Source organism: Symsagittifera roscoffensis, chromosome 7 (genome assembly GCF_963678635.1).
Source record: "Symsagittifera roscoffensis chromosome 7, txSymRosc1.1, whole genome shotgun sequence".
Lineage (NCBI taxonomy): Eukaryota > Metazoa > Xenacoelomorpha > Acoela > Convolutidae > Symsagittifera > Symsagittifera roscoffensis.
In genome coordinates this window covers 19,755,033-19,778,416 of record NC_087068.1, presented here as the reverse complement: position 1 = coordinate 19,778,416, position 23,384 = coordinate 19,755,033, and positions in this window count along the sequence as shown.

Below are 23,384 nucleotides of genomic sequence, written 5' to 3'. Positions count from 1 at the left end.
CAGGGATCACAACCCAGATCAAAAATTTTCATCAAAAACCGATAGCAGTCGCTAGTTTTGTATTGAAAAGGGATCACATAAAAGCAAAATTTTTATCAAAAAATCAGCAGCAGTTACTAGTTTTGCATTGAACAGGGATCTCAAAAGAGCAAAGTTTTTTATCAAAAACCCAGAGTAGTTGCTAGTTTTGTATCAATTGAACAGGGATCACAACACAGAGCTAACTCTTTCATCAAAAACCCATAGCAGTTTCTAGTTTTGTATTGAAAAGGGATCACAAAAGAGCAAAGTTTTTATCAAAAAACCCATAGCAGTTGATAGTTTTGCCTTGAATAGGGATCACAAAAAAGCAAATTTTTTATCCAAAACCCAGAGCAGTTGCTAGTTTTGTATCAATTGAACAGGGATCACAACACAGAGCGAACTATTTCATCAGAAAATCAAAGTAGTTGCCGGTTTTGTATCGAACAGGATTCACAACACAGAGCAAACTCTTTTGTCAAAAACCCATAGCAGTTGCTAGTTTTGTGTCAAACAGGGATCACAAAAAGGGAAGTTTTTTCATCAAAAACCCAAAGCAGTTGCTAGTTTTTGATTGAACAGTGATCACAACACAGAGCAAACTCTTTCATCAAAAACCCATAGCAGTAACTAGTTTTGTATTGAACAGGGATCAAAACAAAGGGCAAAGTCTTTCATCAATAACTCATAGCAGTTGCTAGTTTTATATCAATTGAAAAAGGATCACAACACAGAGAGATTTCTTTCATCAGAAAACCATAGCAGTTGCCAGTTTTGTATTGAACAGGATTCACAACACAGAGCAAACTCTTTCATCAAAAACCCATAGAAACTGCTAGTTTTGTGTGGAGCAGGAATCAAAACAGAGCACATTTTTTAAATCAAAATACCCATACCAGTTGCTAGTTTGGTATTGGTTGGGGATCAAAACACAGGGCAAAATTTTTCATCAAAACCCACAGCAGTTACTAGTTTTTTGTTGAACAGGGATCACAAAAGACAAAACTTTTCATCAAAAACCCAAAGCAGTTGCTAGTTTTGTATTGAACAGGGATCACAACCCAGATCAAAAATTTTCATCAAAAACCGATAGCAGTGGCTAGTTTTGTATTGAAAAGGGATCACATAAAAGCAAAATTTTTATCAAAAAATCAGCAGCAGTTACTAGTTTTGCATTGAACAGGGATCTCAAAAGAGCAAAGTTTTTTATCAAAAACCCAGAGTAGTTGCTAGTTTTGTATCAATTGAACAGGGATCACAACACAGAGCTAACTCTTTCATCAAAAACCCATAGCAGTTTCTAGTTTTGTATTGAAAAGGGATCACAAAAGAGCAAAGTTTTTATCAAAAAACCCATAGCAGTTGATAGTTTTGCCTTGAATAGGGATCACAAAAAAGCAAATTTTTTATCCAAAACCCAGAGCAGTTGCTAGTTTTGTATCAATTGAACAGGGATCACAACACAGAGCGAACTATTTCATCAGAAAATCAAAGTAGTTGCCGGTTTTGTATCGAACAGGATTCACAACACAGAGCAAACTCTTTTGTCAAAAACCCATAGCAGTTGCTAGTTTTGTGTCAAACAGGGATCACAAAAAGGGAAGTTTTTTCATCAAAAACCCAAAGCAGTTGCTAGTTTTTATTGAACAGGGGTCACAACAAAGATCAAACTTTTTCATGAAAAACCCATAGCAGTTGCTAGTTTTGTATTGAACAGCAATCACAACACAGAGCAAACTCTTTTATCAAAAACCCATAGCAGTTGCTAGTTTTGTATTAAACAGGGGTTACAACAAAGATCAAACTTTTTCATGAAAAACCAATAGCAGTTACTAGTTTTGTTTTGAACAGGGATCAAAACAAAGGACAAAGTCTTTCATCAATAACCCATAGCAGTTGCTAGTTTTGTGTCAAACAGGGATCACAAAAAGGGAAGTTTTTTCATCAAAAACCCAAAGCAGTTGCTAGTTTTTGATTGAACAGTGATCACAACACATAGCAAACTCTTTCATCAAAAACCCATAGCAGTAACTAGTTTTGTATTGAACAGGGATCAAAACAAAGGGCAAAGTCTTTCATCAATAACCCATAGCAGTTGCTAGTTTTGTATCAATTGAAAAAGGATCACAACACAGAGAGATTTCTTTCATCAGAAAACCATAGCAGTTGCCAGTTTTGTATTGAACAGGATTCACAACACAGAGCAAACTCTTTCATCAAAAACCCATAGAAACTGCTAGTTTTGTGTGGAGCAGGGATCAAAACAGAGCACATTTTTTAAATCAAAATACCCATACCAGTTGCTAGTTTGGTATTGGTTGGGGATCAAAACACAGGGCAAAATTTTTCATCAAAACCCACAGCAGTTACTAGTTTTTTGTTGAACAGGGATCACAAAAGACAAAACTTTTCATCAAAAACCCAAAGCAGTTGCTAGTTTTGTATTGAACAGGGATCACAACCCAGATCAAAAATTTTCATCAAAAACCGATAGCAGTGGCTAGTTTTGTATTGAAAAGGGATCACATAAAAGCAAAATTTTTATCAAAAAATCAGCAGCAGTTACTAGTTTTGCATTGAACAGGGATCTCAAAAGAGCAAAGTTTTTTATCAAAAACCCAGAGTAGTTGCTAGTTTTGTATCAATTGAACAGGGATCACAACACAGAGCTAACTCTTTCATCAAAAACCCATAGCAGTTTCTAGTTTTGTATTGAAAAGGGATCACAAAAGAGCAAAGTTTTTATCAAAAAACCCATAGCAGTTGATAGTTTTGCCTTGAATAGGGATCACAAAAAAGCAAATTTTTTATCCAAAACCCAGAGCAGTTGCTAGTTTTGTATCAATTGAACAGGGATCACAACACAGAGCGAACTATTTCATCAGAAAATCAAAGTAGTTGCCGGTTTTGTATCGAACAGGATTCACAACACAGAGCAAACTCTTTTGTCAAAAACCCATAGCAGTTGCTAGTTTTGTGTCAAACAGGGATCACAAAAAGGGAAGTTTTTTCATCAAAAACCCAAAGCAGTTGCTAGTTTTTATTGAACAGGGGTCACAACAAAGATCAAACTTTTTCATGAAAAACCCATAGCAGTTGCTAGTTTTGTATTGAACAGCAATCACAACACAGAGCAAACTCTTTTATCAAAAACCCATAGCAGTTGCTAGTTTTGTATTAAACAGGGGTTACAACAAAGATCAAACTTTTTCATGAAAAACCAATAGCAGTTACTAGTTTTGTTTTGAACAGGGATCAAAACAAAGGACAAAGTCTTTCATCAATAACCCATAGCAGTTGCTAGTTTTGTATTGAACAGGGGTCACGTCAAAGATCAAATTTTTCATAAAAAACAAAAAGCAGTTACTATTTTTGTATTGAACAGGGATCAAAACAAAGGGCAAAGTCTTTCATCAATAATCCATAGCAGTTGCTAGTTTTGTATCGATTGAAAAAGGATCACAACACAGAGCGAACTCTTTCATCAGAAAACCATAGCAGTTGCCAGTTTTGTATTGAACAGGATTCACAACACAGAGCAAACTGTTACATCAAAAAGCCATAAAAGTTGCTAGTTTTGTGTTGAAAAGGGATCACAACTGAGCAAATTTTTTCATCAAAACCCAAAGCAGTTGCTAGATTTGTATTGAACAGCGATCACAACACAGAGCAAATTCTTACATCAAAATCCCATAGCAGTTCTAAATTTGTATCGAGCAGGGATCAAAACACAGGGCAAAGTGTTTCATCAAAAACCCAAATCAGTGCTAGTTTTTTATCGATTGAACAGTTTTGCAGTCGCAATACATATATAATATAATACTAGTTGCCAGTTTTGTTTTGAACAGGATTCACAGCACACAGCAATTTTTTTCATCAAAAAGCCATTGCATTTGCTAATCTTGTATTGAAAAAGGATCCTAAGACAAAACGAACTCTTTCATCAAAAACCCGTAGCAGTTGCTAGTTTTGTATTGAACAGGGATCACAACACAGAGAAAACTCTTTCATAAAAAACCATAGCAATGCCATTTTTGTTTTGAACAGGCTTCGCAACACAGAGCGAACTCTTTTTATCAAAAACCCATAGCAGTTGCTAGTTTTGTGTTGAACAGGGATCAAAATAAAGCAAAATTTTGAATCAAAAAACCCATAACAATTGCATATTTTGTATTTAACAGCGATCGAAACACAGGGCAAAGTGTTTCATCAATAACCCATAGCAGTTGCTAGTTTTGTATTGAACAGGGATCACCACACAGAGCAAACTCTTTCATAAAAAATCCATAGCAATTGCTAGCTTTGAATTGAACAGAGATCACAACACAGAGCAAATGCTTTCACCAAAAACCCATAGCAGTTGCTGGTTTTGTTTTGAACAGGGTCGAACAAAGTCGAGCATTTTTTTTCGTTCAGTCGAGAAATTAGAAACATACCCGTTTTCTTTCACTAAACTTTCAAACAAGATTCAGCAGCCATTATAACACAGAATGTTAATTCAAAAAATCAAATTCAACCAAATTTACAATGCAGTTTCAAACGTAACTAACAGCAGTTTATCTTACAAAACTACGAAAATTAAGAGTAAAGCTTTTTTTAAATCTTTTTTTTTTGTAAAAATTCTTCAATGACAACCTATGGGAAAACAATCTTGAAATAGTGTTACTTTATTTGAAGTTTCATCTTGTAATTGTGACTCGTACTAATATATGGAAAATGGGAGCTCGAAATGAATGCCTTTTTCGTAGCATTTTTTTTTATTTCACATCTTATTGAGATTAGTGTTGTGAAATAGTTAGTTTGATTTCAGATCTTTGCTATCTAGTCCACACTTACAGGGGCAGTAGCACAATAGAAAAATGAAAAGGCTAAATAAAAATTGAACCTCACTAAAATAATCATCAAAATGAGTTGCGTGACTGTACAGGATGGCTCTAACACAATTCTAAAGAGAAAATTTGAAACGTTGAAGGTGTTCTCGATGAAACTTCAGTAGTTGATAGGATCATTAGTCCAAAAAAGTATACCTGAGTAGTGATAGTTTGCAAAATATCAGCAAATTTTGAGAACGCAGAGGCAAAAAAAATATGGGTTTCCACTATGAATATAGAAACTGAATATACGGCTCTAAATATGCTTATCAAGTTCAAAAACTAAATAGACTGAAGATAAATGACCGAAGCATTAACAAGTGCAAGTTTCTCTTTTGGGACGATATTCACTTAAATGATGAGCTTGTTGTCCCATTTTCACTCTGTCTCAGATCTTTTATATGACAAAACTAAAGCAACCTACCCTTCACAAAAAGTCTACCTCATTTTAATAATCAGAAGCTAACAAAATTTGTAAATCGAATCCATCTTTATCAACAGACAAGCAGTAATTTCAACCATTTCGTATGCCTTCAAATCCCTCATATCATTTTATCCCTCATATCATTTTAATATTACTCAACATACTAATTTTTTACCCAAACTGCTCTTATGCTCTGTCATTAATCGATAAACAGACCCAATTTTTAAATTTAGTGACATACAAAAAAAACGAAAGAGTAAAAAAAATAGCCTAAACATTTCTACACCTGAGTTGCACGAGTTTAATCATACAAAGATTTAGACTTAAGGAACTTGTCAAAACCTATGGATTGAACATAAATCGTGGGTTTTCACAGACATGGTTCGATGACTCGAATGGTAGCAACTTATGGACACTAGATAGTGACCAATTTGTCGCGTTTGGATTTGCTAGATCAACACTTGAAAACAAAATCAAACAAAGGATGGCGCCTCATGTTACTTATTCCTGGAATCTTATAATCAAAACTAGGCACAGATTAAAACTGTTTTTATCAAAAATGTGACAACATAGGCAAAAAAAATAAAACAACAAAGAACAAAATTGGAAGATCAACACTAATAAATATATCTTATAATCCACATAAATCTAACAAAACAGAACTGAAGAAGAAAATCCATTGGACACAATTTTAGGCCCAAAAACCTAAAAACTGCCAATAAATCAACACCAACGCTCTAGAAATCACTGATGGACTATATTTTTACAGATTTGAACGCAACCCACTTGAACACCAAATTTTGAGTTTCGATACCCCAAATAAAACAGACCATTCAGCTTTTAGCTACAAATTTGAGATCTAAATTAAAACTATTTCATAAAACTATGCCATTAAGCGAACAATCTACGATAGATCAAACTTCCGTAACCACAAAACAAAATCCAATCTCAAAAACAATAGTTTAACATTGGAGTTTATCACTCCGGAGACAACTGAGCGACAGAAATGAATAATTTTAATTGACAATAGGTAATCAAGAAAATCAGCAAGAAAAATCAAACTCCTAAAAACCTTTCAGCAAAAAAAAAACAAACTCCTAATGAGGAAGCGATAACACGCAACTTCAAAATAGCTTATTTCTTTAATTATATTTTCAGAAGTGGATATTTTTCGAGGAAAAAACGTATTGATAACGCTCGCTGTAGATACAGCAAACAAGGACAAAAGGACAAAAAAACAGAAATTGTTTCCCAGTTTGTGAATGAAGTTGAGTGTAAAAAAGAAGGATGAAATCTAATTGCAACTGAACCACTACAACCTCACAATTTTCCAGCCTGGGATCTGAAAAAAGGATGCAACTAAACATACCCACACCTCTCGTTTCTTATAAATGAATTTAATAAATTTAATTTACTTTTAACTAGGGTCACAAAATCGATAGAAAATAGAACCTCATTAAAAATTGGTTGTTGAACTGCCTTGAAGGTTTTTATCAAAATTGCCGAAACCAATACTCAAATCAGTCATTCGTGGAAAAAAAACTAACTCTCGAAATTTTTGCAATATGAAGTGAGGCTTTTTATCTGGTTATGAAAACTCACTGTGAAGCGTAGGAATTATCATTTGAGATTTCGTTGTGCAACATGACAGTGAGTTTGCATGACCAACTAATATACCTCAATTCATGTTGCACCATTTGAAGAGTCAATTTTTTGCACCGCATGACCGATTTGAGTTTCGCTTTTTGTTGAAATCTCAAAGCCCGTATGATCAGACAGCAAGTCGAGCCAATTGGCTGTTTTTAAATTCCTACTATTTTACTAACATTGATCGCCTGGAAGATATATTTTAACATTTGAACTCGAGAAGTCGCTATTGATAGTGAGGTGTAAACACTTTTTGTTATCAATTATTTTTTCGATGACCAAAATTGTCAGACCAAGAATCAAAATCAAACTAAAACATTCCTAAATATTCGTATTTTAGAAGTCGGAACAAAAAATTGAGTGCTTGAGAAAAATGTACTAAACTTTCAAAATACTTTTCTCTCGGAAATATGCTACAATTTGTTGATATGAAAGCTAAAAGAAAAAATTAAGCAATTGTTCTCTCACTTTCATTAAGAACTTCCTATTTATTGTTCCGACGTTCGATACGAAAGTAACGGAATATTTTTTCTCGGGGTGGTTTTATTTTTCTTCAGACAAATTTTGACTTTTTAACTAGCCTTTTTTGACGCAAATTTTTTATATCATTCGAAAGGTATTGTTGTCTTGAGCTCAAATGTGAAAAAATATTTCACCTGTGATCGTTTTTCGTAAAGTTACGGGGGTTTAAAGATTGCCATTTCGGCCAATTTGGGACAATTAACGCGCGATATATTTCGCGCTATTAAGGCGTAAACGGAGAGTTTATCCATCATAGAAATCGTTCCAAATTAGTCAAAAGAAACTTGTTTGCCATAATTGGTTTGTTACAAGGAGCGAAATCTATTTATATTTCCTTTATATGGCGTGTGGGGTGGATGATTTTCATAAAAAATTTCAAATTTTAGAAATTTTTTTTTCATTTTGTTTTATTCATTGAATTTTTAAATATTATTACTGCTCCATAAACCTTAAAAGGCAGTCGGAACATTCAGGGCTTCGCCCTGATACGAGCAGTCTTGTTTGTATTTTTCGGATTTTATCGCATTTAAACTGGTGAACAAAATAAAAGTCAGATTTTTAGTCTCCAAAATGCCTTTTTTCAATGTTCTTTTTCGACAACCTTGACTTCGATTACCGGGAAAATTTTTACATAGGCCGACAGAAAATCATCAGAACTACCATCTATGCATCTATTAAAATTTGGTTTGAAAGACCTACAAATGTAGTCCGGGTCTGAAATTGCCAGTTTTCCTCATTTGCATCAAGCTTAGCATAGTAGTAAGCTCTTTCTCGAATAAACGGTGTAACATAAATTTGTTCGTGTGACGTGAAATCTGCTCAGCGTTAAAATTGAAAAAAAATCATTGTGAAAATTCAACCAAAATTGGCTGTCACTATTTCACACGGATTGAGAAACTTATAGCAGACGAGCAAAAATGGCATTTTCAGACTCGAATTAAATTGGTAGGTCTTGGAAACCAAAGATTGATAGATTCATAGATGGTAGCTCTGGTTATTGTTCCGACTTTCGATACGAAAGTAAGGGATTATTTGTGCTCGGGGTGGGTTTTTTTTCTTCAGACAAATTTCGACTTTTTAACTAGCCAGTTTTGACGGAATTTTTTCATATCATTCGAAAAGTATTGTTGCCCTGAGCTTGAATTTGAAAAGATATTTTACCTGTGATCATTTTCCGTTCAGTTATGAGGGTTTAAAAATTAACATTTTGGCCATTTCGACCAATTTGGGACAATTAACGCGCGATACACTTCGCGCTATTAACGCGTAAGCGGAGATTTAATCCGCCTTATAAATCGTCCCAAATTAGTTGAACGAAGCTTATTTGCCATAATTGATTTGTTACAAGGAACGAAATCTATCTTTTTGTACTTAATATGGCGTGTGGGGGGATGATTTTCATAAAAAATTTCAAATTTTAGAAAAAATTTTTCATTTTTTTTTATTTTAATTAATTTTTTAATGTTATTACTGCTGCTCTATAAACCTTAAAAGGCAGTCGGAACATTCAGGGCTTCGCCCTGATACGAGCAGTCTTGTTTTCTTTTGGCGTATTTAAAAGTTTTCCCGGGAATCGAAGTAAAAGTTGTGAAAAAAGACAATGGAAACAGGCAATTTGGAGAGTAAAAGCCCTAACTTGCGTTTGATTTCGTCCATCAGTTCATAATCATAAAAGTTTTTGTTAGCCTGGTTTGAACAGTGTTACAAATCGATTTGTTTGTTTTCGACATGCAATCTCTTCCGTCATGATCCTAATCTTACTCTTATACTTACAAGTCTCAGGTTGTTTAACTAGTCTCTGCTAGGCTCAATAGATCTAGGGTATACTGGTTTATTGCGGCTGCTGAAGTTCTCTTGGAGAGGCAACTAACTTCTAAGTTAAATTCAAATCTCTCTGGTGCTGAAATTACAAGTAATTTCAGCATTTACAAATAAGTGGGTTGTTAGTTAAATGGATCATGATTGGTTAATATTAAATACTTTACAGTGGTAAAATATCTAATTTATCCAATCATAAAATGTAGTTTAGATCAGGTTCCACCCATCCGAGTTTTACAGAGTTTTTTGAATAGTTTTTCTGCAATTCAAAGGATGGATGATGGACGTTGGTATTTGGCGAAAATCATATTTCTTCTGGGTTCTCCTGTTAGAGAAGTTACAGGATCGATCGTTGTGTTTTCTCATGACAACGACTGGGTTTTCGCAACAAACTCAAATCTGATTCCAGAATGGTTGGCTATGACAGGTTTTTCTGTTTCATGTAGAGAACTTCTTTTGTGTTTGACCTTGTCTGGGAATGGCGTGGAGATTGTGCGTGGAGGGGATGCCTGGTTACTCGGATCTGTACGTATACTTGAACATCGAGGTGGTCATTGGTCTAATTCAATGAAGTCCTTTTCTGCGAAATCAAGTCGTACTCTGAATCCTTTGAGTTGTGATTATGGACGGCATATTGATTTGTGGTTGGCCATTCTTTTTCGAGTGTAGTGGGGTCATTTTGTCTTTGGATGTTCGTCTTTGGTGTTGTATGCTGATCTATATACTGCAAAGTATAATTTACATTTTATAAAATTTTTATTAGTTCGGTGTTTTAGTTATGATTTTGGTTAGTTGTTTTCACAAAAGCTTTTTGTTTTAGTTCGGTTATTTTGAAGAGTTACTCACCCTTGAGTACCTCTTATTAAAAATAGAAGTGTGGTCACAAAGCGTGGATGTAGCGCGGTGGGTTAGGCCGGCTATAGAGCATGCTCAGGACGTCCTCTCTGGTGGGTTAGGCCAGGAGTGGGAGTATGATTTCGTGCGGTTTCAGTGGGAGGTCCTGTTATTTGATAACTTTTTATGTTGGGTTTATTGTGGTTTTTCTTATGTTTCGTTGGTTGTGTCCTTTTTTCAAAAATCAAATTGTTTTTGGTATGGGTTTGTCTTTCGACTTTTTTGTGTTTTATTATTTCTTTCTTAGACTTTATAATAGTCTTCAAAAGAATAAATTATCCAGTTTTAAACTGGGTTAATCCGGTTTGGGTACCGTTGGTTTCCTTTTCTTAGTCATGCTGTTATTCTATGATTTGTGGTGTTTAGTAAGCTGCATTGGTTAGTTTTGTTTAGTATAAAATTCCTTTCCAACCGGGTTAAAGGAAAGTTTGAAACGTGTTATCGTATGTTAGAGTTGTTGAGTGTGAAAACTTGAAACTGAAATTCACTATTTAAACAATTCTTCGTGGGCGAGCTGTGCGAGTTTGGATAGAATTTTTGTGCGGGTGAATGGAAATATCAAAAGGTTAGTACTGCATTTTCTTCTTATCAATTTACTACATAGTATTCCAATTTTACTGCTAGTTTTGGGGAAAAATTAAGTTACAAATTTTCATCATTATTAGAATTACTGCTTTTGGGGGAATAATTTATAAATTAATTTACCACATTGGTATTAATTTTATTGAATTTATCTAGTGCAAAATATTAATAGAGTTTAGAAGAATTTGAAAAAGTTTTCTATTTTTTATTTTTCTTTTGTGTTTTTTGCAGATGATCGTGGGATGAAGACTAAAAATCTAAATAAGACATGGATAAAGAATGGTTAGTGTTTAATTTGAATTTATTAGTGAAGAATATATAGAAATTATACTTACCTTTTAGTCGTCGGGGAGAAAACCGTGGGGGAAGATGTCGTGGATTATGTCGGAATTTGTTAGTAATTTTGCTAGTATGCGAATGATGTTTTTAGTTTGAAGCAGTGGCCAAAGCAATTGAAGTGCTTTAATAGTTTTTAGTTCTTCAGTGCCAACTGCAAACTCATAAGGTGTGTTTTGGATGAGATTATATAATTTGTGATTGTATTTAGTGTTGTGGATGAATTCTAATATCGGGATTTCTATAGGTTGGACAAATTCATGTGGGATAAGGAAGGGTCTGGATTCTTCTGCGTTGAAGGTCTTTGTGATGGGACAAAAAATATACATTTGGGTTATGGGATCATAATTGCGAAGAATACCGTGAAGGTTAGTATCTTTGATGCAATATGTGAAGTTAAGAAAAAATGGTGATGTGTATTTAGAGTTAATAAATTGAAAACGGTGGTGTGGTTGTCTTGCTGGAGTGTGTAGGTCAAAGTGATTTTGTATGAAGCGATAATATGTATATGTGTGGGTTTGTTTAGTGCGTAACATGATGTCGTGTGAGCAGTGCAAATCGCGTTCTTGTGGTGCAAGGAAATTGAAGGTTAGTGAAAATGATTGAAATTTTTCTTTAAAACTTTCATAAGCTTGCGTGTCGGTTAGTGCTTCAGAAATGACGTGATCGAATTTGCGATCAAATATATTGAGTGTAAATACATATGGTGTTTTTATGAAGAATTTTTCTGTGATTTGTGGGTTAGCGAAACGATCATCATCTAAAAATTGGTCTTGGTTAGCTCGGATGATGTTGTGATCGTAATATTCTAGCGTATATTCGTTTGCTCGGGGTGCAGTGTGTGTTTTTAGTGACTTTTTATATCCTATATAAGTAAATTGTCTATGTGTTAGTGGTGTGGTGAGTCGATATAGCATATTTTGATTTCTTTCTATATCGATGTGAGTATTAGATAGTGGTAGGCAAAGGGGGTTAGTAAAATGATAATATGATGTCCAATGAAGTGTAGCCATTAAAACTTGTTCATCTACAAAACTACGTGTGTCGTTAGTGTCGTTAGGGGTGTTCAAGGTATATTGTGGAAATGAAGGTAGGGTGATTGCTAAAAAATCTTTCGTGTTAGTGTGATTTGGATGATTAATATATTCACGGGCTGTTCCTGGTTTTGTTGGAAATGGATGGTTTGGGAATTTTCTTTTGAAAGTGCGATAAGCTCTATTAGTGCTATTTGATGATTCGGTGGATGTGGATGATGGTGCTAATGATGCGGTATAAGCTGAAGAGGGTGTAGGGGTAGGTGGGTTTGATGATTCTATTGTGATGAAATCTGATTTATAGTGGGGTTTTCAAGGTGGAAGGGTTGTTGTTGTAGGGTGATAAAATTATCTAGTTCTTGGGAGATTTGGGGAGTGTCTGGAGAATTGGATGATCGGTCTGAATGAAATGAAGAGTAGGTTGGGGTGACTTGTGAAGCATAAGAGGGTGTAGAAATGGATGGGAGTGGGTGATTTGGTGGGATTGGTTGAAAAGGGGGTTTTGAAAAAACTGAGGAGTTGGTTGGAAAATTATTGGATGGAGATAGTTCAGAGTCTGCAAATTCATCAGGGGTTTCAATATTTGGGTTATTGAGTTGTGAAATGGAGTATAAAACTGAGATATGTGAATTAGTGTCTGAATTCATGCCTGATGTTACATTATTGGTTGGGAAATCGGGTGGCGGGAAAGCAAAAAGTGGAATTATTGTAATTGGAGTGTTGAGGTTGGTTGGATGGGAATTTGAGCGGTGTAGGGATCCAAGTTGTCGGCTCATCGTGGGCTAAAAAAATTATTATTTTGAGATTGAAAAGCGGTGGTATGGGGTTGTTCTATAATTTTTTCATATGTATTTTCATCTAGTGAATGATGTGTCATTATATGTTGAATGGGGCTTTGTGATATGGTTGGTCTAGAATTTGGATTATGTGTTATTGCTAAGTTTCGAAAATTTCGTGGGACTAGGGATAATGGATGGTTATGTGGTAGGGGTGTTAACTGTGGTGCTGTAGGCGTTATTTCTACATTGTTGTGTTCTTCGTCATATGTGTTCTGTCTTGTAGCTATTTTTGTGTTGTATTCTTTTATTTGTGCGTCTAAAAGAATTTTGTTTATTGATGAAGAAAAAATTCCAAAAATTCCTGCAAATAGTATGCGTGCTACACTTGCTTGTCTATTTACTTGTGTGTGTATAGCGCATGTATTTTAGATTCCTTTTAAAAGTGAAAAAAGAAATCCTATAAAGTTAAACATTGCGTATAAAATAGTTAATTTTTCTAAGATGTAATAGAGCCAACCTAGAAAATCAAGAATTTCATTTTTGAGTGTGACAAAGCTAAAAATATTTATAGGTGAGATATCTTGTGGTCGGTATTTTTCACCGTTTAGATATATATAGTCTTTAATGTCTTTAAAATATCCGCTATAGTCTTGTGTATAAATATCTGCAAATCCTGCGGTTTCGGCAATTTTGCGTAAGTTTTGGTCAATTGATTGTCTTTGTATAGTGTCCATTTGTGTTAATAATTGTTGGAATTGTTGTGTTCTAATGTGATGTTGGATATCGGATTTTGAATATATTCCAATTGATTGTAGGTCAATATTTGGGTTTCGAGTAATAGCTCTAATGCTTTCAGGTGAAAATTTTTTGAGTGATTGCATTAATGTGGGATATGGGGTAAGAAGGTAATATTTATCTTCATCAGGGTTAAGTTGTACTGCATTGTGGCTATTTTCTGATCCACATGGGACTGCGGTATCCCAAAAATAGGTTCGTCTTGAAAGTGTGTCAACGAAATGTACTTTATTCTTATAAAAGATAGGGATTCTTTTATAGCATCGTTTATCTTCAAAAACATATAGTGGTGATACTTTTTGGTACAGGTATAGAACCATAAAATGTTTCCTTCATAGTCTAAAAAATTTGATCTATTTCCTGATAGTAAATATCCTGCGTAGGGTATTTTTAATACTGCTAGTGCAAGTGATTGTAATATTTGTGTTCTTTCTAATTCGCATAGTTGGTGTAGTGTTTCTAATTCGGAGAGTGACATTTCTTGAAAAATTCGGCTAATTGTGTAGTCTAATTTCATTTCTAAGTGAATATCATAGTGGATATTACCGAAATATGTACTATTCATTAGTGATAGTTCTTGTAAACGTGTGCTTCTAGTATCATGAGGCTTTAGATGTCCACCAGGTTGACATTTACTTTTTTGAAAATCAACTGGTATATATGATGTTCCTTCGTTTATAGGTGACTTGTGGCGTATGGGTCGATTTTTACTTTTCCAGTGGTCATGTCGAATCCTTTTTCGTATTCAACTAATATTTCGGAGTATTGTGTTTTGTGAAGTGGATTTCTGTATTTACATGCAAGTTCTGTTTCTTGATATATTTGAAAACGTGTCAATTTATTTTCTATATTGTGTATGTTTCTAAAATTAGAACTTTGTTTTCGTGATGGATTTACTTGTTCATATGGGATTGATTGTATAAAATATTTTTCGTGAAATTTTATCAGACGAGCGTGGATTTTTGCTACTTGAAATGTTGTACATGTGTCTTCGGGGAACCAAACAATTGTTGCTTGTGTTCGTGTGGTAGGGTCACAATAGCCTTGGTCGTTTTTACAAGGTAATCTAATTCCTTGATAGATCATTGTGTTGTCTGATAAATCGCGTGTGAGTTGTATTTTTTCGAGTTGTATTTTCCAATCGAAAAACATGATTTCTTGATATCCTTTCTTTTTCGTGTCTGCTTTGCAGTTTGAAGGATTATTTATACCAATATGTGGTATCCAGTGTTTATCGTGTATGTCATAAGATAATCTTCCGTGTGCGCCGTTGTATGGGTATTTTTCATCTAATTTTATATGTCCTTGATATCTTTCAAGTTCTGCTTGATGTACAGAATCTGCAAAAACTTGGAAATAAACTAGTTTTCTATCTGTGTTTTTATTTCTTGTGATATTAAGTCTGAGTAACTCGTTTTTACAATCTTCGGGATTGAGATGCAAAACTCGTTCGATATTACTCTGGTAGAATGATTCGTGGTCAAGTCGGTTTTTATTTCCATTTGAGACTTGTGAACAATGTACTTTCTTTTCAGAAAATGTTGCTGTAAATTTATATCCTATGACTGTTGTTGCTCGGTCTTTTGAATAAAGTGTCGCTATTACATTTGTAGTTTCTATAGCTTGTGGTTCTGTTTCGCATTGTGATACTTGATTTATTGCATATTTGTGTAGTGTTTTTTGTTCATTTTCTTCACAATCGTAATGTGTTACTAATAAATCTTGGGGTCCTGTGCGGGGAGAAGGGTTTATGTTCTGATTGGAGATTACTAGAAAAAAGAGTTGGAGAAATATTAATATTTTTAGAATATACATGTGTATGATAATCCTGAGTATGGGTTACAAAATGTGATGTAACCAATTGTCTTTTTGGTATATCTGTCGTATTTGTATATTACTTCAGTTGTTATAAATGGTGGCGGTAGTGATTGAGCTGTTACATTTGGCGGGTTTAATGGGTAGGGATGTTGAGTAATGTTGTTTAGTTTAACAGTTATTTCAAATTTTAATTGTAGACTATTTTGTTGGAGTATTTGGATGTTATGATCACGAATGTCTTCGTGGATGTCTTGTCTATATTGTAGTCTATTGAGTGCCCAGTTATGGAGTCGGTTACTTTCTGGGTGTTGTCCAAATAATGGTGGAGTTGCTGTGAATGTATTCCAGTCTAGTCTTAAAGGAATATTTGTTGATGATTGTTCTCGATACCTAGCGTCGAGGTTATTTGGGAAATTTTAGTTAAATGGCGTTGGTGAAATCTGGCTTGATGGTGTTGATGGTAGTGATAGTGTTTCTGGTAATGATGAGGATGTTGTTGTATCCGTAGAAATATCTATTGGATCATTGACTAAATTTGGTTCACCTTGTGTGAATGATTGTATTGTCCAATATGGTAGTCGTGATGTTTGGTTTGGGGGGTTAAAGGGATTTTCACGTATTTGTTCAGATGTTGGTGTTGAACCTAAGTAATCTGAGGGTAGGCTTGAGGTGCTACGTTGTGAAAGAAGCGTAGGGGTTTCTGGTAATATACCAATGGGGTTTTCTGGAGTACTTAGTGATGGGGATTGAGGTATATCAAAATGAACTCGGGGAGTTTGAAAATGTCTGTTTCGTCGAGGATGTATAATTTGTCTATTTATTTCGACTGTATTTTGTTTTGACTAAGATTTCGTATTCTACTTAATTCTTGTGGTAGTGTTGGATATAAGTTATATGTTGGTTCACTTAAAGGTGCTTGTCGTTGAACTGGTTCTAGTGGTTCAGATAAACGGGCGTGTCTTTCTTCAAAGGTATATGGGTTATCTTGAAAGGAAATTCGTGTAGATGTTTGGGGGTTTTGGGTAGTTGAAGATGGTGTTGGGTTATCTTGGGATGATGTCGGTGAAGACTGACTGTGTGATTGTTGGTTAGCAATTTTTGATGATTTTTTATTTATTCTTTTAGTGGAAAAATTTATGTTTATTATAGTATTCTTCTAGAAAAACAATTAGGAGGATTGTTGCTAGGGCGAATGTGATGATTGCTTTCTTTATACAATTGCATATTGTCAAGATGAGGGATGATAGAAATGTTATGAAAATTACAAATAGTAAAAAATATCTGTTCTACTAAAAATGGTTCGTATCATTTAGATAAGTTTTGTGAATCGTACCTGTGTATATAGTCAATAGCTTTCGAAAGTTGGAGGTATAGTTCAAATAGGGAATAGAAAATTAAAAAAATATTGCAAAAAATGATTGAGATTATTACAAAAGATTCAAAGGTATCAAAAAGAAATATTATTAAAAGTTTAAATATCGTTAAAAAGTTTATGAGAATGTTAAGAATTATGTTGACTGGTCGAGAGAAGAGCATTTAAGAAATGGCTTCTCGATCGAATATTTTTTGGTGTTTGAGGCAATTTTCAAGTGTGGTCGAATTATTTATTGGTTTTTTGACAAGTGGGTTGAATTTTGTAAAACATTGTTGGGGGCAAATTTTATGGTGATCGGGAGGTCTTCTTTTTCTTTATTTTTATTTGTCAAGTGATCTGGGGTATTTTTGAGATTTTTATACTTTAGGCTAATTAAAATGGTCGTTCTTTTACTTTAGGCTAATTTACATATTTGTTTTGGGGGGTATTTGAGCTCTGAGTTGGGGAAATATTGTTGATTTTTGGGTTATTAGATAAGGGAGGGTTATGATATTATGGTGATATTTATTTTAGTTGTCAAGTTGGAGTGGTTTGCTTATTTTTGACCTGGAGGTCGCAAAGTTATAGTTATAGATATGCCTGGAGTGTAATATCGTTCGTCTAGTTGATCTGTGTTAGAGTTAGAGAAGGTGACGGATTGGATGAATCCAATTGGCTAATTATGAACTAGAACCGCTGCGTGTTTGTCAGCAAGTTATTTTGAAAAATGAAAGTTCAAAATATATCAGAGGTGCAAAGATTATGAAATATAAAATTAAAGCTGTTTTTGAAATTCGACTTTCTTTAATATTTTAGATTGTGGGATGAATGTTTTATAGTTTTTTACGTGGTTGGTTTCTAAGTCGTGATGACTCTCTATGTTCTGATTTGTCGATTTGTTCTTGGGGTATTATTTTTTCTGTCAATTTTCTATTTTTTCTTTCTTTTTGAGGTATATTTTGATCTAGCTTTTTTGTATTGTTTTTTGTTGTGGTTGATTTTTTATTTTGGTTTTTGAGATGAATGTCATGTTGTTCCTTTGTTTTATTCTCCGTATGTGGGTTATTTTGAATAACTTTTAAACCTGTGAAAGAATATAATTGAGTTAGTTCGCGTAGTGCGTATTCTTTTGGGTAATAAGGTAATAGATTGTTTCGGTGTTGGACAATTTCTTTTTTGTCTGAGTCGGTAATTTTATATGTGACATCAGTGGGTTTGGCAATTATTTGTTATGGTCCTTTACGAAGGGGTTGTAATTTTTTAGAAATTCGTTTTTGGGTGTTAAAATTGGGTATTAAAACAAATGTTCCAATTTTTAAATCGGAGGCTGGTGTAAAGCGTGAATTTATTTGTTCATTAATGTTTTGCCTTTGTAACAACTTTTTTGTTACTTTTTGGTATATTTCATTGTGTTTTTTATCTCTGTTTAAAATCCATTCGGTGTGTGTACCGGAGGCTAATTTAAGAATTTGTGGGTGATGAAAATGATCTTCATCGTGTGTGTGTAAAGGTAGGTTATAACAAATTGAGTCTTTATTCGGTTGACAAATACTTTGTGCATTTTTATGAGAGTTTGCTGTAAACATAATTGGTTTGCGTGGCTTTTGATTAAAAACCATTTCATATGGTGACATTCCTAGAGTTGTCGTGATTTGTGAATTATATGCTAAGGGAAATAGTTTTACATCTGCTTCCATTCGGTGTATTTTGTATCATTTCCATTGATGATACATCTAAGATATTCTTGTAGTGAACGGTTCATACCTTCGACTAAGCCGTTTGTCCAAGGTGCGTGAGATGTACGTGGTTTGTGTTTGATGTTATATAATTGACATAGTGTGATGATTTCCTTATTTATGAATTCCGTACCGTTGTCTGTGACTAAAATTTCTGTTAGTCCGAATTTGGCTATCCAGTGTTCATAAAGTGTTGTGTAAGCGTAATAAGCGTTACAATGTGGTACTGGGTTAAGTGCTACATAATGTGTAAATGCGTCAACAATTACCATAATGTAGGAGTTTCCTTCTGATGATGGTGAAATTGGTCCTTTTGTATCAAATGAAATACGGTGGTTGAAGTACAAACTTTGTCCTTTAAAGTCTTGTTTTTGTGCTATTTGTTTTTGATTTGGATAAGGTTTATTTAGCTGACATACTATACAATCATTGCATAGTACTTTTATCCAAATTGGTGCATTTGGAAAATAAAAGTTTTGTACGAAATTTGAATATGTTTTCTCTGATCCAGAGTGTCCTTTAATGTTTTGTGTATGTGAGATATTAAAAGCTATGAGAATCATACTTAAGGGGAGACAGGGAACTGTAGATTCATTTAATTGGTATTCTAGAAGGTCTATGTTTTCATTAATTGTTGTATTATTAAATTTTCGAAAATATCGGAGGAGTGTTTTATTTTCTAAAATTGTTGTATCTGCCTTTACGGGTTTAGTTTTATATTTGTGCCATGATTTTAGTTGTCTAATTATTGGGTCAAGATTTTGATATTGTTTCAAAGTATTAAGTGTAATTTTATCTGTTGGGGGGAGAAAAATGTTTTCAATTTCGAATTTAGATAAAGGAATTGTATCAAGTGGGTCATGGAGGTCAAAAACTTGATTTTTTGTGTATTTTGAGTCGTTTGTTTGTGGTCCTGATAAATTTATTTTATCAGTCAGATTTTCTTTTTCGATTAACGGAAAAAGGTCTTTTTTATGCGGGTGTTGTTTTACTCTTTTTTGTTGGGTGTTATTTTTTATCCATTGTGAATATGGAATTGGTTTAAATGTTGATGTTCCAAGTAGATCAACTCCGTAGTGGTTATTTTGGCAATCTAAATAAAGTGGGAAGTGTTGTAGATTATTTATCTGTGATTGTTCAACGTCAGTTTTTACTGCATATATGCATTCTAGTCGGGGTGGTGTTTCGTTTTCTGCAAGGTAAAATTTTATATTTTTGGGTATTTCAACTGTAGTTTTACGTGTAAGTAATTCAGGTGGTGTATTTCGACTTAAAGTGTCTGGTAATGCAAGATTTTTTCCTGCTGTCCAAACTATATGTAAGTTTGGGAATTTCATTAGAATTAATTGAAATCTATAAGCTCGGTGATTTGGGTTGGATTTTTGTGTAAAGAGAAAAATGATTGGTTTGTGATCTGTGAATAGAACTGTTGGATGTTTTGATCCAAGTATCAGAAGTTCATACTCTGTCAGTGTATATATTATGGCTGTACATTCTCTCATTAGAGTTGAGATTCGTAGCTCTGCTTGAGTGAATAATCGAGAATTTGCTGATATAAGATTCATTTTGTTTGTGCCATTGTGTGATTGTAATAATGCTGCGCCGATGCCAAAATTCGAAGCATCGCACATTGCATAGAATGGTTGATTTGGATCTGGAATTGTATTCGAAATTTGTTCAGTTAAGAGTTTTTTAATTTCTTCAAATCGTGTTTGATGTTCTGTGTTCCATTCAAAATTATTTTGTTGTCTAAGTATATTATAGAATGGTCTTAGGTATAATTGCATTTTATAGACATATTTGCTGAAAAAATTTAACATTCCAAGGAATTCTTGGATTTTCTTTTTGTTTGTTGGTGGTTGGAGCTTCTGAATAGCATCAATGCGTGATTTTAATGGAGAGATTGTTTTTCTTTCTATATTGTGTCCTAAGAATTTAACTCGTGTTAAAAAGAAGTATGATTTATCGGGGGCGGCCTTCAGATTTTCATTCTGAAGTATTTTGTGATAGTGTTCTAAAACATTGAACATTTCTTCTTTTGTTTGTGATTGCATAAAAACATCGTCTAGATAGGTGATTGCGTTTTTTCTTGAGTATTAGTGGTCTAAAAATTTTGCTCATAAAAGCTGAAAATGCTGCTGGTCCTATGGATATTCCATAGAATAGGCGGTTGAATTCATATTGTTGATTTCCAATAACAAATTGTGTTAAGCGTCATGATTGTTCATCTAGTGGCATTTGATTATATGCACTATTCATATCTGCGGTTGTAAAGTATTTTCCATTAATCTTTGATAAGATAACTTGTATTGGTTCAATAGGCCAATTGCATTTTGATTCGTCTATTAATGAATTAAGATATCTAGCATCTAGAACTATTTTTAACGATTCTCCTTTTGCTAGGATGATAACAGGGTTGATAAATGTGTTACCTTTTGGTTGTTTTTCTTTGTTTAGCGGTGATATAATTTTGTATTGTTCTAAAATATCGAGTAATCTGTTCACTTTATCGTGTAAATGAATTGGTACTTTACTTGCTCTTTGTTTTTTGAAAACTGCGTCAGGTTTTAATGGGAGATGTAGTGATGAACTGATTTTGCCAACATCAAATTTAGATGTTGCATAGACTGATGAAAATTTTATTAGCTGTTTGGCTAATTTATCAAATTCGTCTTGTGTTATTTGTGAATGTTGGAAGTTAAACATTGTTAAAAATTTCTGTTGATCCTCTGTATAGTTATTTATGTTAAATGTAGGTTTGGAATATGGGGTTTTTGTGAAATAATCTGTATTTCTTTTTTCATTACTTATTATATTATTTATGGACAATTCTTCATTAAGAATTGTGGATTGACAAATATCTAATAATTGGAGTATATTATTTACGCGGTACGCTTTTTCGTGTACTGGTGATATCGTAGCGTTGGTTTCGCAATATCCTCAAAACCCTAAAGGTAATGTTACTTGATAGGGTGTATTGTTGTATACATGTAACGAAATAATATCTGAATTCGAGTTTTTCAAATATTTTATTGATGATATTGTGATTTTGAAAAACTTATGGATAGGTTTGAATTCAAAGTCTGACATATAGAGTTGTTGTTTATTTTGTTCTTTATCATATTGGTGAACTTGTTTTATTGAAAAATTATATATGTTTCCTGATAGTGGTTTCCGGTGTTTTCTTTGTTGGTTATATATTGGATAAAATTTTGAAAAGAACAGTGGTTGTTTATTTAATCTTTGAAAAAATGTTAGGGATGTGTTTTTGTTTTTGTGTATTTATCTTTGATTAATATTTTAATATTCAAAATGTTGATTGTTGGTATATATTTAGAGATAAATGGTATTCCAATGATATTGTGTTTAATATCAGTGATATGAAATATTTGTTTAAATGGTTTATTTAAAATTTTATTTTGCCCTATTGTTCTTGTGGGGAGAAGAAATAATTTAATTTTTCCATAGTTTACCAATGTTGATCCTTGTGCTGTTGCTAGTTTACTGGAGGTTTTAAGAGGTGTTAGTTTTGGGTGTAATGTTTTTATCTCGTTCCATGTGGGAATGTTTATTATGTTTGATTCTGCTCCTGAATCAATTAAAAAATCAATTTCAAGATCTGGTGGTTGAAATTCTTTGTTTCTTGGACTTTCTAAAAGAAATGATATGGTCCAAATTTTTTCTTTGGGTTGTTCTCTTTGTATATTTTGATAGATTTGATTTGTATTCAAGCATTTTGTTTTGTCATTTTCATTGGATTGATTTGTAGTGTTGATTTCGTTAGTTTCTTGTGCCGTTTGTGTGGAATGGATGGGTTCAATATAATAATTGTGAAGGAGTTCTAATTGATTTTCATATATGTGTGATGAAAAAGGTTGTTCATATATAATAGGTTCGTAGTCATTTTCGACTGTTATCATATTTATGGAGATAGTGTTTTCTATTTCACTTTCTGAATCTGATGATCCACAGTTTATTTGATTTAGTTGTAGTTCGTCATTTACTGTGTCATCAATACCTGGGAGGTCTGATATTGTTTCTGGATTTGATTGTACTTGATTAATATGTCTTTGATGTTTAGGTGTACTACTTCTGTGGCGATTGTTAGAATTATTATAATGGTTATTATTTCTGTGTGGTGATTGGGAATAATTTCTATAACGATTATTATAATTTGAATGTCGATTTTGTGAATTGTTTCGTGATCTGCTTTGATAATTACCGTTTGATCTGTTATAGTTTGATCTGTTATATGAGTTATTCCTTGATCGATTGTTCGGGTAATTCTGATTTCGGTTGTTTGAATAACTTCTATTTCGATTATTGGAGTAGTTTCTATTTCTATTATATGATGAGTTTCGTGACTGATTGTTTGGATAGTATCTATTCCTTGATTGGGAATTAGATTTAGAAACAAATTGCGTTGTGTTTGAATTTGATCTGGAGTAGTTATTTCGACTATTTGGTCTATTGTAATGATTTTGTGACGAATTTTGTGTATTTCTTCGTTCTGGTGATCTTCCTCTATAACTTGAGTTATATGGTGATTGGGTTCTCGTGTAATTGGTATTATTTGGAAGTGGTTTTCCTGAGCTTTTGTTTCTGTATACATTTTTGTTTGGTAGATTTTGATCTTTCTTCATGTATTGATAGAATGATTTATTTGGTTCTTTATATTTTTGAGGTTTGTTTTGATTGTCCTGTTGTTTTTGTCTACATTCAGAAATACTATGTCCGTATCGTCGGCAATAAT